Below are 16573 nucleotides of genomic sequence, written 5' to 3'. Positions count from 1 at the left end.
AATGTAAAAGCCAGTCAGAGCTTTTCTAATTGTCACAGCAGTGACAATCTAGAGCTGGTAAGAGAAATAGGAGGAAGTAAGCTACCTGGTTTTAAAGTGGAGCTGGAGCAGATAATCTCATTTTTTTCTGGACACTGCTCATGATAAAGCATGGAATCTATACCTTGTTCACATGGCTGTTTGAAGTTCACCCAGAATGCCACAAGGCCAAGTGGCCACCTGGCTGTGCTGCTTGATGATCGTTAGCAATAGCTTCATGATGACCAGTGGATACTCCTTGAGATCGGTGGATTGGGCTTCCTGCACAGAGTCCTTCCAAGGGCAGGCTCACCACGAGGCATGGCAAGCTGCTGGAACTTTGTACAGTTTTCAGCTATCCTCCTTGAGCTTGTGGTGACAGTGTTTGGCAGAAAGAATTACCTGTGTTTCATCTTGCAAGAATCTTGGCCTTTCCAGAGGGTTCTGGCATTTTCTACGTGGGCTCAGACTGAACTGAGGCTGAGTCAGCTTGATCTGAGACTGTGGTTGTCCGATGCTGGAGATCATCATCTTCAAAGCACCTTAGGATGTACTGACCAAGTATGTGATCCTCAGTCCTTTGTGAGCTTCTCAGAGGTTGCTAATGGTGAACTGATGCTTTAGGTCTTGCTGATTTCCAATTACTTTTCCAATCTAAGATCTCTGAATTCTGTGTGTTCAGCAAAGCAAATAAATGGCCTTAGGCTCCACTGCAATATGAAAAACTTCAGACTAAGCTTCTGTAATGCTGTGTGAGCTTTGCTTTACTCCTGTGCCTGTACCCCGGTCCTCAGCCAAAATTTATGTGAGAAACAGGACTCTGATGTCAGCATAGAGTGCCTTGTGATTATTTTATGACTTGGGTGAACTATTGCTTTGACTATGAAGCCTCATAGGTTTGATCTGCCAAGAAAGGAAAACATACTACGCTCTTTCAAAAGGTTGTGGAGTTTCATTACTATCTTCTCTCTGGAGCTGTGTGGAAATGTAGTAAAGTCACTAAAATGCTTTCCAGATCTTCTGTGGCATGGAAACACCTTCAAGACTGTAACGTAGGATTTTTCTTATTGCCAGAATTATTAGTTCCGATAATAGTAAGCTAATTGATTACTGTCATCAACTCCTAGCTGCAAGAAATGATAAAGAAACTATGTTTCAACTAGTTATCTAATGAAAGGAAAGTATACAAGCCTTTCCATTCTGGGATAAAAGCATCAGTTAGGATAGTCCTGAAAACTTCACTGTGGAAAATTCCATGTTCAGATACTGAAAATGTATTAGAAAAATAGGAAAGCATTGTATAAAATGTGATGGTTTAAGTGACCCTAACCTTACTGGCTGCGAGATACAGAATAACCCTGTGATTAAGTGATGAGAAGCACTCTTTAGGTAGGTGCTACTTATCTCTGATGTCTCCATTAGGGCTGATCATGTCATACATGGCATTTTGATCTCATAACAAATCACTGTAGTATCTTTTCCTCTTGGGACGTACAAATCTCACCCTACTAGCTTCACCATAGAAAAAAAGTCCTGATACAAACAAATTCTCCAATGGGTACATCTATAACTGATCAAAACTGGAGTGTCAGTAAGCAGAACACTGAGAATGTTCTGTCGCTCTTTCATATTGCACTGCATGCTTTAGTTTCCTTTCATTTATATACCTTTTTTATAAGGAGAGGAAATGGGTAGGAGTCTCATATTTTGTTGAAAGACAACAAGACATGAGAATATTTATACCTTGTTGATCTGTTCTGGTGAAGAATAGCATTTCAGTCTTTTACTCTTTTGCCTTGAGCCAAGGCAGGCTCATGAAAGGAACATTGGCATTGCAGAAATGATTCCCACTGGCACAAACTGTCTAGGAAACAGACTGAGGAACTGCTAACAGAGAAAATAAAAGACAAAAGAGTGAATTTGAAATGTCTGGAGGAGAGAACGGAAATATGCCTTCTGCTGAAGGCTTAATCAAGTTTGGCCTGGGCTTTCTGTCTCATGGAAATTTGGATCCCGCTACTCAAGCTTCCAGAAAAGCTTGCCTAATTGTAGGGCACTGTTGATTTCCTGGCTTGTTTAAAAAAAAAAATGAAGGCTCAGTTTGAGGGTTGAACTCAGATGGTAGAACTTCTGCAATTGAGGTAGTGAAGTGAGAGTGGCTACAGGGGGGGATGAGGGAAGACTGCAAATCATGAAAGAGAATGGTAACAAGGAGGAGCTTGATCATCCTGACTGAACGTTTTGGAGATGCGGTCGTTTGAGGACAGGGAATGTGAGGAGACTGATGGTGAATGGGCTGCTAGAAGAACAAGCCCACATACAAAGATGGAGCCAGATTCTTCTGGGATGAGCATAGTGACAGGGCAAGAAGCAACATGCACAGGTTTCAATGTTAAAGATTCTCATCAGTTATTAGGATGTTTTTGCTGAGGATTGGTCAGCATGGAACTCTGGCTCGTGACTCAGCTGTATGACTGAAGAATTCAGCGTGTTTTGTGACAGTATGTCAAATTTTACAGGGACTTGGCAGCTGCAAAATTTTCATTTCTTCAAGATAGAAATGACTTGCTAACTCATATAAATAAATGCTAGTATACTTATCTTCTTCAGCACTGGCATTTGATCCTTTTGACACTTTCATGATGCTTTGGACCTGGGCAGGAGATTGATTCTCTTGAAAACTGCTTTTTCATGCCAGCACTGACCCAGACTTTCAAAGCCTCCAGCTCCCTAGCTGAGCCTTAGCCTGCAGGGCAGAAGCTTCAAGCAAATGGCAGCCAAATGGATCAAAGCAGCTGCTCAGAGCTACAGCCTGCTCTTGAGGGTTGCTCTGGGGACAAAGTTGCCTGTTGCTTCTTCTTTGCAATGGTAGGTTCTAAGCTGTAATGGAGGAACTGCTGGATTGCTGCTTGTATCAGTATTCTCTGGAAAAAGAATATTTCTGGTACTTCATCTGCTTTGTGTGGGAACATGGTCACAGATGTCTACAGTTGATACTACATTATGACTGGGACTCCGATGTGTTACACAGCATTACAAAGTTGAGAGTAACATCTTCAAGAGTTAGGTTCAGCTGTTGATGTGTTTTGTTACCAATGGAATGTATATGCAATGGCTTCCTTTAACTAAAGAATAAGAAGTAGACCTCTCATTAGCTAGATGGACAAATGCCAATAGCAAAGTGCAGATGTGCTTTTATCTGGACAAAAGCCTGTATTTCAGGGTATTCAAAATACAGAATTATATCTTTCCTTTTCATCTCCATAGTGTAGAAGGGAGTTTGGAGGTAATAACAATAGCATCTCAGATTGCTGCAGCAGCTGCTTGTATGTTTGTGCCTCAAAATCATATTGTTTTTTTTTTTTGTTTGTTTGTTTGTTTTGTTGCTTTTTGGGGTTTTTTTGTTTGTTTTTTGGTTTTTTTTTTCTTGGTCTTGGCATGAACAAGTGCACGTTTGTGCAATGTTTGCAGACTGTTTGATTACTCCTGCCGTGCATCGCCTGGCAGACACATGGTGTTTCCTAAATGAATTGCCATTTCTTCCCAGCTTATGAGTGAAAGGCTAAACATTAAGCAGAGACTAACAAGATTCCAGTTCTGAAGCACATTGTAATTCTCAGCAGTTTGTGCTCTGCCATATATCCAACACCGTCTCTTAGGGGAAAAAGCAATATAATTAACATGGGGTAGATTTGGTTCAGTGTACTCCTATTCCATTACAGTATCAATGTATTTGTGATTTTCATAGTATTGTGTACTTTTCTTTTTTTTTTCTTTTTTAATTTGTGTTGTTTCAAAAAGGCACCATTTTAGATGTTACATTTTCAGAAGCCATTGGATTTTGGCTATTTTGGATACATGGGTCAGAGGGAGGACACATTAAGAACTGAAAATTATAAACATGATTTTTTTTCCATTACCAGCAGGAACATCCTCATCTGAGTCCCATTAGAGAGGTAACTGCCTTCATTAGTAAAATAAACAGATATATAATCACAACCAGTCTAAATGCTCGGACTGAACGACCTAATTTAGAAACTTATCTGTGAGTAGTGAGGCCTTTCTTCTATTATCTGAGTAAACAGAACAGATGCAGATGTTTGCCAGTGGTTCTGAGTCTCACAAATTGTTTCTACAGGCTGGCTTAAATATGCTTTATAAATTCACCAGTCTTCACTTATTGTACTTAAGCTTCAAAGCAAGCATGAAGGTTAGAAATGCAATGTTAATACTTACAGATCCAGCTGCTGTAACTCAGACCACTCAAGCAAGAAGAATGACTCAGAAAGAGAAACAAGAGTAGCACATAAAACACCCCTTTTCCTAATAATTTTCCACTGGCTTTAGCCAATCCTGTCTTCCTTCAGTGTCTGAGACATGGTGAAGACAATCATCTCGCCATCATTGCAGAGGTGTTTTCAGTCTCTTACAGATCTAACTATCTAACCAAGGAACACCAAGGCTGCTGCAGTTCTCTCCGTGTCCATGCTTGCCCCATGAGCAGTTGAGAATTAATTCAATTTTTCCAGTTGCCTTTTTATTAGTTTAATTAATTTTCCTCTTCTTTCCATCATCAAACACGCTTTCCCAGATGACAGACAGGTTCTGTGCTGGAGGAAGTAATTTCTTCTCCGTCAAAAAAGGTTTTAAATCCACATTTTCTGAGTGCCGGGTGATTTAGGGGTCCTTGATATTTCAAGTGTTGAGATGGAAACATTGTAAAGTGACAGAAAATATTGTGTATTTATCCTCTGATCCCTGATGCTACTTATTTGAGGTGTCCTGAATTGCCATAGAAGATCACCAATCATTTTTGGCCCAGACCTTATCTCAGACATTCAAAAATCTTGTTCCCAAACTTCTGCTTCCCCACTCAAAAGACTGGCTGAAAGGTGTCAGCTATGAGTTTTAAAACAAACAAACAAATAGTTGGATCTTTAAAACTCCCTGTTCTCTGAGCTTCGTGATTCATGTTTTCCAGTGTAATCCCATAGAAATCTGATTGTTCTTGGCTTTTGGATAGAGAAGACCTCTTGCCTGCCTGCCTTCTTGCCTGTCTAATCCACAGGCTAAGGAGATAAAACATTGCACAACTGAAGGAGCTTTCCCGAATGGGATGTATCTACATTAATTCAGCCCAGGCCTGAGCTCGCCTTTACTTTCTACAACCATCCTAAAACCAACAAGCTGCTATAGAAGCAGTTCTGCAGATCTCATTCAGTCTCCTTTCTGTTTCCTTCCTGAACAGCATCTCCTGTGATCACACACATGACTGCATTGTGCCCGGCTGCTGCTGCTGTGCCCAGCCATTCCGCAGGCTCCATCATCTCCTTGATATCCCTTGATATTGGAAGGGACTGGGGGAGAAAAGGCCGTGCTTCATGTGTGAGGTACGTATCATGTACTGTAAGCTCTCCTGCTTAATGTTTCCATACTTTAGATTTGCTACTTACTCTTTTAGAAGCTGAGAGTGTTAGCACAATCTTCCTCTCTCTCCAGACCCGAGCACCCAAAGGTGCAGTGACTTTTTACCAAGTGTGAATATGAAAAACCCTCTCAATCCTCTCACAGGACCCACAGACATCCCAATATCCCCAGTCAGTACTGCCAATTTCCTGCAGACTGCAAACAGCTATAGACAGGATTCCAAACGGTTAATTTCAAATAGCTCCTTGTCTCTCATCTCTGCACAAATTTCTGTCATGTTGCATTACATGTAAACAACTCAGAAACTTAATGGCATGCCTTTCAGTCAAAAACTGGTATGGTTTTTCCATCTGAGCAGATAAATTGCAGTTAGTAGCAATATAGAATGATGCAATCTGATTAGGGTTTCAATTGTTTTTCAGGATAAAATATTTTATGTGAAAGTAAAGCCAAAATTCCTCCTGGCACAACATTGACTTCTGTGCAAAAATAAAAGACTCATGTAAAATCCATAATACATTATTTTTAGTGTGTTGTTACAGTAACTGACTTTGATAACTTACTGTAAACTAGGTGTCAGATCAGATTCCAGTCCCTATGGAAATGGTGTTGCCAATTAAGTTAGGCAACAGGAATATTTTGCTGTAGAGGAGACACTTCTGAGTGAGTCTTTCATCACCTTGGCATTGGACTTTTGTATTTCCATTTCACGTGGCCCATCTTCTTCCTGAATACATTTGACTTAAAACTTCTTGTCATTCCTTTTAGTTTTATTGCTATGTACTGTAGTGTTGTTCTTCAATTCCGGCTGCAAGCATTGTTCATGTTTGGTAGCAGTTCTATACATCCAGACTCAGGAGCTCAGCAGCATAAACCTTGTTAACTACCAGTGGGATTAATGTGAGGAACTCCATGAAACCCCTGAGAATGCATGCTTCGCTGAGCAATATGTCCCTCAAAACTTTAGGATGGGGTTTACCTCTTCCTTTTTTGGTTTCCAATTCCTTTGTCCTCTCCTTTTGAAAGCAAAATTCTATAAAAATTAATTCAAGTGGATAAAAGCACTTTCTGGGGGTTTTGTTCTCTTCCTTCCTTCCTTCCTTCCTTCCTTCCTTCCTTCCTTCCTTCCTTCCTTCCTTCCTTCCTTCCTTCCTTCCTTCCTTCCTTCCTTCCTTCCTTCCTTCCTTCCTTCCTTCCTTCCTCCCTTCCTCCCTTCCTCCCTTCCTCCCTTCCTCCCTTCCTCCCTTCCTCCCTTCCTCCCTTCCTCCCTTCCTCCCTTCCTCCCTTCCTCCCTTCCTCCCTTCCTCCCTTCCTTCCTTCCTTCCTTCCTTCAAGAATGGGGTGCAAAAACTCTCTGTGGCAGACATACTAATGCTTTGACTTAGTTTCCTCCTTTGAAATGTTTGTGCATTCTTGTCTGTTGCTCTGTCAAAAGAAAAACAACTCCAACAATTTTCTTAAGTTGCTGTTTGTTTTTCCAGTTTGCAGAATGCCATGAGCAAGGGTGACCACTGCTCAGAGAGGCCTGAAGTGTTCTATGATGTTTTGAATCCCATGAAACCACACCAGAGGGGATAAATTTTTTGGTGAGTGTGAACTTGCTAGTGTAATTCCATCCTGTCCATGCTGCTGGACTGAAAATGAAGGTCACAAATATGCTATAACAACTGCCAATGTCTGGTTGTTTTGTTATCAGGATTTCAACAGAACTTCATTTTTACAGGACTAGTGCATTTTATGGAATGGGATACATTTTTAATGTAATATTTGCAATACATTTTAGTATTACAATATTGCCTGACAACGATGACCGAAACAAAAATACCATATGGAAAAGTGCCAGCCAATGCACTTTGAACAAAAGCTGTTCATATTGAACAGGGCAGCATGTGGTTGGGTTGTTTTACATATAGATTACATTAAGGCAGTCTGCCAAACTGTAGATGTTTAAAATCCTGATGTAAAAATTAAGAGAGAAAATTACGTTATTGAAACACTGAGACACTGGTTTAATATCTTTGGAAATTCTTTCCTACAGAAGTAAATTCTTTATTCGTGTCCATTTCTATAAGACTTCCTGTTTATTTATATGTCCCCTTTGAGTGGGTAGAGGTTTTTAGGGTTTGGTATGAGGGGTTTTGAAAGAAGCTGTTTCCACATCATGCATAACAGCATGGTTGGAAGGACAATTACTGCAAGTTCTTCAATTTTTGGGTGTCTAATCCACAAAGGCAGTAGAAACCATTATTGCTCCCCATGTGCTTTGTCACTTGAGAATTGGGCTGTTTTTGGATTTTGATTTTTCCAGCCTATCAGCATTAAACTATCATTCCTTTGGCACATACATGGAATTCTGATCTCAAATGGTGTGCTTGCATGTAGTATTTTCTTACTATGAACAACTTCAGATGAAATACTACTAGATTGTTGAATAATTGTATGCAATTGTGGGACCAATTAATTGGGTGAGTTTAAATCCTTTGAGTGATGAATATTGAGATTTGATGCAGTATGTTCCTCCTATGAGAGTACTCAGCAGTTCTTAAGTCAGAGATTGTTGGGAATATAACAAAGCATCTGACAAAATCAGGTTTTCGTATTAAAAAAAAAAAACAAAAAAACTACAAATTCACTCCTCAAAAAGACTTTTTAAAAAGAACATCAGTGTCAGTTGAACATTACTGGTCATGTGTGCAGCTGGATAAAGTAAATTCTTCTCAACTGTGGTACGCAGATCATGAGAGAACTGGTAGTACCAAAAGCAAATGATTTCATTTTCTTTAACTGAGCTTTCTCAAAGCAATGTGAGTTAACAGATTGTGAGGTGACTGCATGTGGAAAAGGAAATAAAATGAAAGCAGATTAGTGGGTTAACTTGGTATGCCCAAGTTTCAGGCCAACACCTTTCACAAGCAAATAATGAGAAGGGCTCATCTGAAGCAATTACTTCTTTGTCCTCAAAGGAGAAAGTGATAGAACAGAAGGGGAGGAAGGAAGGAAAGAAAGAAAAACAGAAGAAAATGATCATTTCTGTACTATTCACAGATATGCTTACTGTCAGATCTATCATAGTAGTAGTGACATGAGTTCATTACAAATAGAGGCAAAGAATGCAGAAAATGATGAGTTTTGACCCTAAAGGTTGAAATACTCACAGGTTTAGTGTTTTGAGCAAGGCGATGATCCAAAGCCTATAAAACCAGAAGAAAAACAGCCTTTGGCTGCAGTGGGCATTGCATCAGGCTTTCATATGACTAACCATCAGCAGACTTCATTAAGCCAAGGAGGAATAAGCCACACTACGTGTTTGCAACTTTTCCTTCTGTTGAGGAGACATTCCCACTACTGAATGCAATGGAGATGTCCTCACACAACTGGTGGAAAGGGATCTATCTGTGCTTTGCAACTGCTGCTTCTTGCTAAGCCATCACAAGAGAGAGAATTAGTAGAGACTCCATTGTCACATACCCCAAGTCTGAACTCTAATTTATATTTAAACAAGCACAGGAAAGAGCTGAGAGACTCTAAGACCCCAGTGAACTGGGGATCACTTGTTCTAAATTGGAAGGCAAATGTTTGAAGATCAGATTACAAGTGTCTACCAGCATGTTTTCACTGTGTGGTGGGTCAGCTGGAGTTCAGGCTCTGCAAATACCAAGGAGGTGGTTCCAGAGCAGTAAGCACTCCTTAGCACCGGTGGTCCGAAAGTGGGAAGGATTTCATAACGTATCCGTAAGCCAAAGCTTCTTCAACTGTTAATTTAATAAAGAAGAGTGAACCACTGAGTAAGTCTCTGGAAGATAGACTAAATCAGACTAATTTGTTATATAATCCCTTTTTAATGTGAAGAATTAAGGTGACGGCAAGATGGCTGTGTTTAATACTTTGAATAATTACTGGCAGTTATTGACATTGAAGATGGGAGAGAGCAAGTTAATTTCTACTTGTTGTTTTCAACACGTGCCAAACTCTTACTTCACACCAGCAAGGAAAGGCTAGAAGTTGTGTATTCCATATGCATGAAGTAACAGTTGGCACAAATCACTGAGGGGAGAAAAATAAGAGCCACTAAAGCCCAGCAACCCAAACTGTCACTCGCTGACAAATTTTTGACTCTCACTGCTGAAGAAAAAATAACATAAAGACTTCATGTAGAATATTCCACCTACGTAAACCCAGGTTTCTGATCTTCTTTGAGGTAACTGTTTTGCTGAGGAAGCAACGATAGCTTCAGGTGTCCAACCTCTTCCTTTCGTGTCTTGGGAAAGACCATCACGGCCGGTCCCAGAGTGGGATGGGAATGAAGCAGCAGAGGCTAATGAGCATGCCTTTCATCAACTGAAGGCATGAAATAACTATTTTCCATTGCTAGGAATGGAGGTGTTGGATTAACATCAGCTTTGTGGGTAACATCTCCCTGCTTGGGACAACTCTACCTAGGTAGATTGAGGGAGTTTGCATCCTCTCTTCACTGGTACTGCTGGATTTGCTGTCAAACAGCTGGAAACAGCACAACCTTCTTCTGATTCCACAAATTGTGTTATCATGTAGGCACTTGGGCTATGTCAGCCAAAGCATTGGAAGTACTGCTGGGCCCTGATGTTTCTGTCCTCTCCCCAAGGCACCCCAACCAGTCTGGGCGCCACCTCAGCCCCCGTGCCATCAGCTTCTGACCCAGTGAGGTCACAGCAGGGCTGGGGTCCAGCTCCCCACATCCCTGCCTAGCCATAGGCCCAACTGGGTTGGGCTTACCCACACTCCCATGGCCCATGCTTATGGCCTATGTGATGCCCTAGCAATTTTCATGGATTACATGAGTTTTCTTAGGCGTCTTCTGTACAAGAAGACATCCTGTACTCACACAACTAGATGATAGTCTAAGTTTTCCCAGCCACTTTTGGAAGGAAATATGTAAATAAACAAACATTTAGTGAAAGTCAAAATGTGTATGATATGTGTGATATAAAAGCATTATATACTGTTCCTTCTTGTTTCTTTGTCCCTTCACTGTCCTGTAATACCTCCCTTTCTCCTTTCTCTCTCTAACCTGACATCTACTGAGGATGAAATTGTGCAGCCTGGAAAGCAAGCAATGATGCTGGCAAATACATATCAAGAGTTAATTTCAGCAAGTTTCATATAATTTTTTTCCTATTTTGTTGATGACTTAGAATAGTACCTGTAAGACAAAGCTTGCTTGTTTGAGTCACTCTCTCATTTTATTTTTAAAGTAACTGATTTTGCATTTTGACATGTTTCTTGTTTTCAGACTGTGTTGATTTTCTGTGTGGTTCACTCTAGACTTCCTACAACAGACAGCTTATTATCTCGCCTTGTGAAAATCATACTTGACTTCTGGGAGACGTCTATCAAAAGGAAAGAATAGACTGAGAAGCTGGTACTTTCGATCTAATTATCTAGGTTGGTGGTTGTTCAGTGAACCTATTAACTGCTTGAAGTGACTTGCATCTTTACAGGTACGCATAGTCATTCTCTGCACTATTTAAATGGGAAACGCTACAGCTGTTATGTGTCCCAGTTTATTTTCTCTTCAGTTGGTTCCCAAATGCATCTGGCTTCACTCATGATGAACAGTAGAGCCCATCTTGCACCTTCTTAACTAATGACTGCAGATGAGTGTTCCCAGCTCCCCTTATCTCTTATCCTTGACTAACCACCTCAGTTTATGCCTTTCAGTGAAGCACTCAAGCACACTCTTAGCTTTAAGTACATAATTTCATTGAGTAGGGATAGATTTAATTACATACTTGTAGTCTGTGGCTTGTCAGCACTTCAAGTTTCCTAACCAATTGCCGGACAAGTTAAAAGTTAGCAACCAGCCCTGACAGTTCTGCACCTTGGTGAATGGTGAGCTTCTCTGGTAGTGACAGACAACACTGTTCAAGCCTTTCACAATGCTCCAGAGTAGAGATGCATAGGGTCTTGGGCCCAACTGCTCTCTGGGAATGATTCTAAAAACCTAATTGTGACCTAGGAAAAAAGGGACAGGGAAATATTTCTCAACTTTCTCTGGTGGCGGCAGCATACTGTGCTGGGGCAAGACACCATCAGCACTGCAGGAAGCCAAGCCTTTGTGCCCTGGCTGTAAAATCTAGCTTCTACAGCTCAGATGTAGAGGAGTCTGTGCTCTACCCCTTTCAAATCCAACACCACCAACACAGTCAGCCCACACAAATCTGTTCTCTGCTGTGTCTTCTCCCAAGATCAGTTCACCCTTAAGTCTCAAGAGTATGTATGTATAAGGACAGCTCAGGAAATGGAGAGGGAGGAAAATCATCATTCATGGTGTTCAGCTTCTGACTGAAGTCTAACTTAATGAAGTTTGAGCATTTTGTCCATATTGGGATTAAGAGCTAATAAATAATTCATCACAAACGTAAGAGAAAAATAAATAGGCCATGTTCATATGAATGGCAGAAAACATCTTCGGGGGTGGTGCCAAAATGAAATGGAATTCACACCAGTGGCAACGCAGATAAGTTTAGAAGATGTGCATGAGGATGGAAGTGTTGTAGGGTAGGTAGCCTGTCATCTATGTCAGCCTTGGTAGGTCTAAGCAGCATGGTTCTGTGGAGGAGCTCCGTGGCTGTGCTGTCTTGTGCTGGCAGCCGCAGACAAACTGCAGTTATGACCTCATGTCATCCTGGTTAGAAAAAGCGTGACCAGCATGAGTAGCTTCATCTGAGGCCTACACCAGGCTTCACTGTTGATAAGTTGCATAGGTAATGAAGTTGTGGATGAGAGATGCAATCAGCCACCCTGGAAACCATCTTTCTGAATGTGGTTGATATCTTGTGGCACTGCTTTGGATAGCCATGTTGTGCAAAATCCTGGCTCTTTAAAGATCCAGCTGACTAACGGACTAAAAAAACCCACATCATATGTCAGTCTGGGTACGTTCTTGCTGAGAATGAATACAAAGACCTATTCATCACTCCCAGTGCTCTCCTAACAGACAGATTAAATCACTCTCTGGCTGTGAAGATGACAGTGGCCCACTACCTACGGCTGTGTAACAGTTTCCATTAGAAGGCCTTGTTTCTGATTGTTTATGATTTTGCCAGGCTTCAGCTCCTTGAGCTGAGATTTCCCCTGCGATATGTCACCACAAACTGAATTTCTGTGTGTGGAAGGGCCGAAATGAATATTCATGAAATTTCCAAGCTGATGTATCAGTGAAAAGTCACTCAGACACAATTTTTTAGAGATTAACTGTACATTTGCCTTTTCTTGAGTGATCAGGAGAAACATCTGGAGCTATGTGCTCCCCAGTGGTCAGTGCTCAACCTGAAGCTGGAATAGCAGCTAAACAGCCTGGTGCAAGAGGTTTCATATCCAGGTCTCTCAACTTGGTAGATATTCTTGACAGTTTTAATTTTTTCACAAATGACCAACCTTCTGAGGCTGTACTTTGGTGTCCTAATATATTTAATCCAATATTGAAACTCGTGATGTGTTGACAGAAGTTGCTTCTAGCAGACTGAGATTACACTAACAGGGAGTAGAATTTGGGAGGGTGACATCTACTCTTTTATGATTGAGCACATCCTGGGTTTGGGTATGTATGACTGCTTATAGCGCTCTTTATCTTATCCTTTACCTTCTCTTGTCCATCTGTTGTATTCCTGACCAACATTCCTTGTCAAGTGGTATCAGGATGGACTGTCAGATCTCTGTGCTGATCTGAGTACCAGTCTGAAGTTGCTAGCTCATGAGATGAATGAGCTGCATGGCGTTTAGGAAGAATTTTATCTGGTTCAGGGAAGCTGTTTTTCTCCTGCACTTTCAACCAATACTGGCGATGCCAGCAAGAAGAGTTTTCAGGCTAGACTGATTCGCCTCCGGATTAGGTTCTTATACTGGGAAGCTTTTTGGTGACCAGCAACCAGTGGCATGGTTGTGGGTCAGTAGTTGCATCAGATTCAGTGGGCAGATAATAATTTTGAGGGTGATGTGCAGTTTCTGGGAGCAGTATCTGCAGATGGAGCTCAACTGCACTCTGGAGGAAATGTGCTCTCTGATCTGCAGCTGGTATACGCCTATCTCTTTCCCTAAACTGTTTTTATTAGATGGAGCTTTACAAGCCCCCAGAAAGGACCTTTAACTTCCACAGGAATCTGAGAAGGCTTGTGTTAAACTCCTTAGAGGAGTTCTCCCTTAGCCATTGCACAAGCTAGAGAATTTCCAGATCTCAGCAAAAACTGTGTGAGTGCTGTGTTCAGACTGTGTAGAGCTTGCTCTTGCATACCTAAATCACCGTTAAACTAGCTACTCTGAGTCCAATTAGTAACATTGTCCCAGGAACAAAGTGTTCAGCATGGCCTGCTAAAAGGATAAGTTGCTTACCTTACTCCGTGTTTATATTCAGTTTTGCTGTTGTGCTGTGTTCTGTAATGCTATTGGTATGGTGTTAGCAGTATCTTAGCTGACTAATTTAAAGGTAGTTGGGTACCTCAGTAACATGTTGCAATTTTAATAAGGCCTGTGGTAGAGACACATCTGCAGTCAGAACTTGTCATCATTCTGAACTGCCAACATGGTGTAATAAGTCTTTGTAGAAATCCTGAAGCCAGACCATAGGAAATGAATCTGGATCCTATAAACATTTCAGTGGGAGGAAGCAAAAATATTTGCATGACCTGCCAGGACTTTTAATCTCATATGTAGGACGTCACATGGGGGAAGTGGTCTTTTCCCTTGTTGATAATAAAAGCACTTTATATTTTTGCTGCAATGAAAAGATCATGTATTATATAGATCACAGTGAACAGTATTCAGTAAACTGCAGATGTCCTTAAGTTTCCATTATAAACTTGATTTTATTCCTATTCCTGTCTCTGCCAAAATTAGCCTTATACACCTACAACTTCACAGGCATAATCTTATTCTGGGACAGATTTTTTGGAAGAGTTGAAGGAAACTGGTCAAGGTGTTTAAGAGATATGACAGCTAAAAAATGAGATCATCTGCTTGGAGATTTTCCTAAAGACTTTCTGACTTGTCGTATACTGAAAATTCATTTGCCTGGAGTTTCGAAAAAATATTTTAAATCTGTTGGTCTTGGCCAGAAATGGTGCCTTTGAGTAGTTTTAGGCTGTCTGGTGACAGAATTATTTGGTTACTGAAAGTGGTTTCCGCCTCGGTGTACGTATACGTGTTATGTGTTCTTTGGAGATCTTAACTTCACTAGTCAGTGCCAACATGTTCTTAAATTTACAATGGCAAATGTGAGGTGTCTAACAACTCCGCATGCATCCTAAATGTACACATTCCTTTTCTTGGACCAGTCTTAAATGCATGCCCTGCTGCCTAAAATCCTCACCAGTGCATTTCCTGACTCCCACTCCAATCCATGCTGAGGCTGACAGCGTGGTTTTACAGTCACTTCTGCAAAGTCCCTGAAGACATCTCCCAAAGGGACTGGCATTCAAATCTGATTTCTATTCATCTCAGTTCTCTTTCCTGGAACAAAACATCATACCTGCCATGATTTGTGGCAATATGTCAGTCTCCAATGGCTGTGAGCCATGGATGATGACACTTAAGTCAATATTTTTGTGTTTGTGGCTTCTTTCTGTTTTATGACAAAATAAATTCTGGAGCATATTATGTGTTTCTTAAAGAGGATTTATTTCAAAATACATGCTTTTACTTTCTCGAAATTGGGTAATTTTTAAATGTGGTTCTTGAAGTGTGACCAAAGCCAGAAGTAAACTGAACCATTAGATGGTTTTGAAAGCTTCCCCTTAGATAAGAAGCATGTGATATCTAGAAACAGTATAGTTGTGCTACACCACTGCATTAATGTGGTTCTCTGGGATCACTGCTGCATCATGCACTTAGCTTACACTGAAGGTCATGGCTTAGCAATGTCAACAGTAAAGTCTGCCCAGTACATACCACTGACTGTGGGACATAGCCCATGTTCCATAAGACCTTGTTTGCAGTTAGTAGTGTTGCCTGACTTTAACATTTAAGACTTGATCTTTCTGACTTTAGTGGTTTTTTTGTTGTTGAAGTCAAGTCCCTGAGCCACAAATTGCTGAAACCTGTGAATGTATTTGTGAGAAGTATGACCATATGCTTTCTCTATTCTTTATTATTCCATCTGTTCTTGGACACTACTGAGACAAGCTGTTGGGCTAAGTGAGCTTTTGCTTTAACTCGGTGTGGATGTTCTTGCACTATAGTCTCCATCTCAGCAAAAATAGTTGACTGTTTGCTAAAAGCAGGGCTAGGAGTTCACTTTGTCATTAAAAAAAAAAAGTCAGTAGCCTTTTTATTTTATTTATTTGTTTGTTTGTTTGTTTATTCTTGTCTTTTCTAAGAAACAGCTTTAGTATCTTTATGCTTGGGAGCTAGGGCTGAAGACCTAAGTGAAATATTATCTTAGAGTCAGGGCTATGTTTCCATCCCCACTTCTTTCTGATTCAAAGTGTCCACTTTTGGCTCTTGACAATCACACCTTGAATGTGCTGAGGAGAAACTTGTCAGGCTTTGCGCTTGGACTTGGCGGCAGTGGGCAAACTCTGCCAAGAATGAGCAGGAGATTTCTGGTTGCAGACTGCTCTGTCACACAGCACAGGAACTGAATGCAGCAAGATGGTCCTCCCAGCTGTTCTTTGCAACCGAACAACTGACTTCACTGTTGCTAGTTGAGGACTATTAATCTTTCCTTTTAAACATTATTTTTTAGGGAAAAAAAGAATCTTGCAATTTTTTTTCTCATGCTTTTTGGACTTGTGTCCATTTCTGTTGATCTCCTCTGGTTTCTTACCATCTAGTTCATGTATTTCTTGAAGTGCAGTGCACAAAACAGGTCACTGTCTTCCAGTTAAGTCTTCATCGGTGAAGATAAGACCACAAGGACTCTATTCATTGTCTTTAAGACCCTTTTAGACATCCCAATGTCATATCTGTGCTTTATGCAAAAGCACAGCTCTGCCACTCGTGTTCAGACTGTGTTCCACTACAGTCCCTAGATTTTTATCTTATGAACTAGACAGATGAGTATTTCTGCTTAAGCGTGGCATTTTATACTGTTGCCTTCCATCCGGTTTAGATGACTTCTCTAAATATATCAAGATCATTTTAAATTCTGATTCTG

General features: G+C 40.8%; 1 long non-coding RNA gene across 1 annotated transcript; it reads left to right on the top strand.

Moving 5' to 3' along the window:
• The first annotated feature begins 5287 nt into the window (after nt 1–5287).
• Nucleotides 5288–15725, top strand: LOC128084157 (uncharacterized). Its single transcript, XR_008208500.1, has 3 exons — nt 5288–5408; nt 6927–7031; nt 10715–15725. It is a non-coding gene; the product is annotated as an uncharacterized LOC128084157 (long non-coding RNA).
• The last annotated feature ends 848 nt before the right edge of the window (nt 15726–16573 follow it).

Source organism: Tympanuchus pallidicinctus, unplaced genomic scaffold (genome assembly GCF_026119805.1).
Source record: "Tympanuchus pallidicinctus isolate F22 unplaced genomic scaffold, pur_lepc_1.0 scaffold1, whole genome shotgun sequence".
Lineage (NCBI taxonomy): Eukaryota > Metazoa > Chordata > Aves > Galliformes > Phasianidae > Tympanuchus > Tympanuchus pallidicinctus.
The sequence above is the reverse complement of the archived record's forward strand: the minus strand, read 5'-3'. Positions and strand labels throughout refer to the sequence as shown.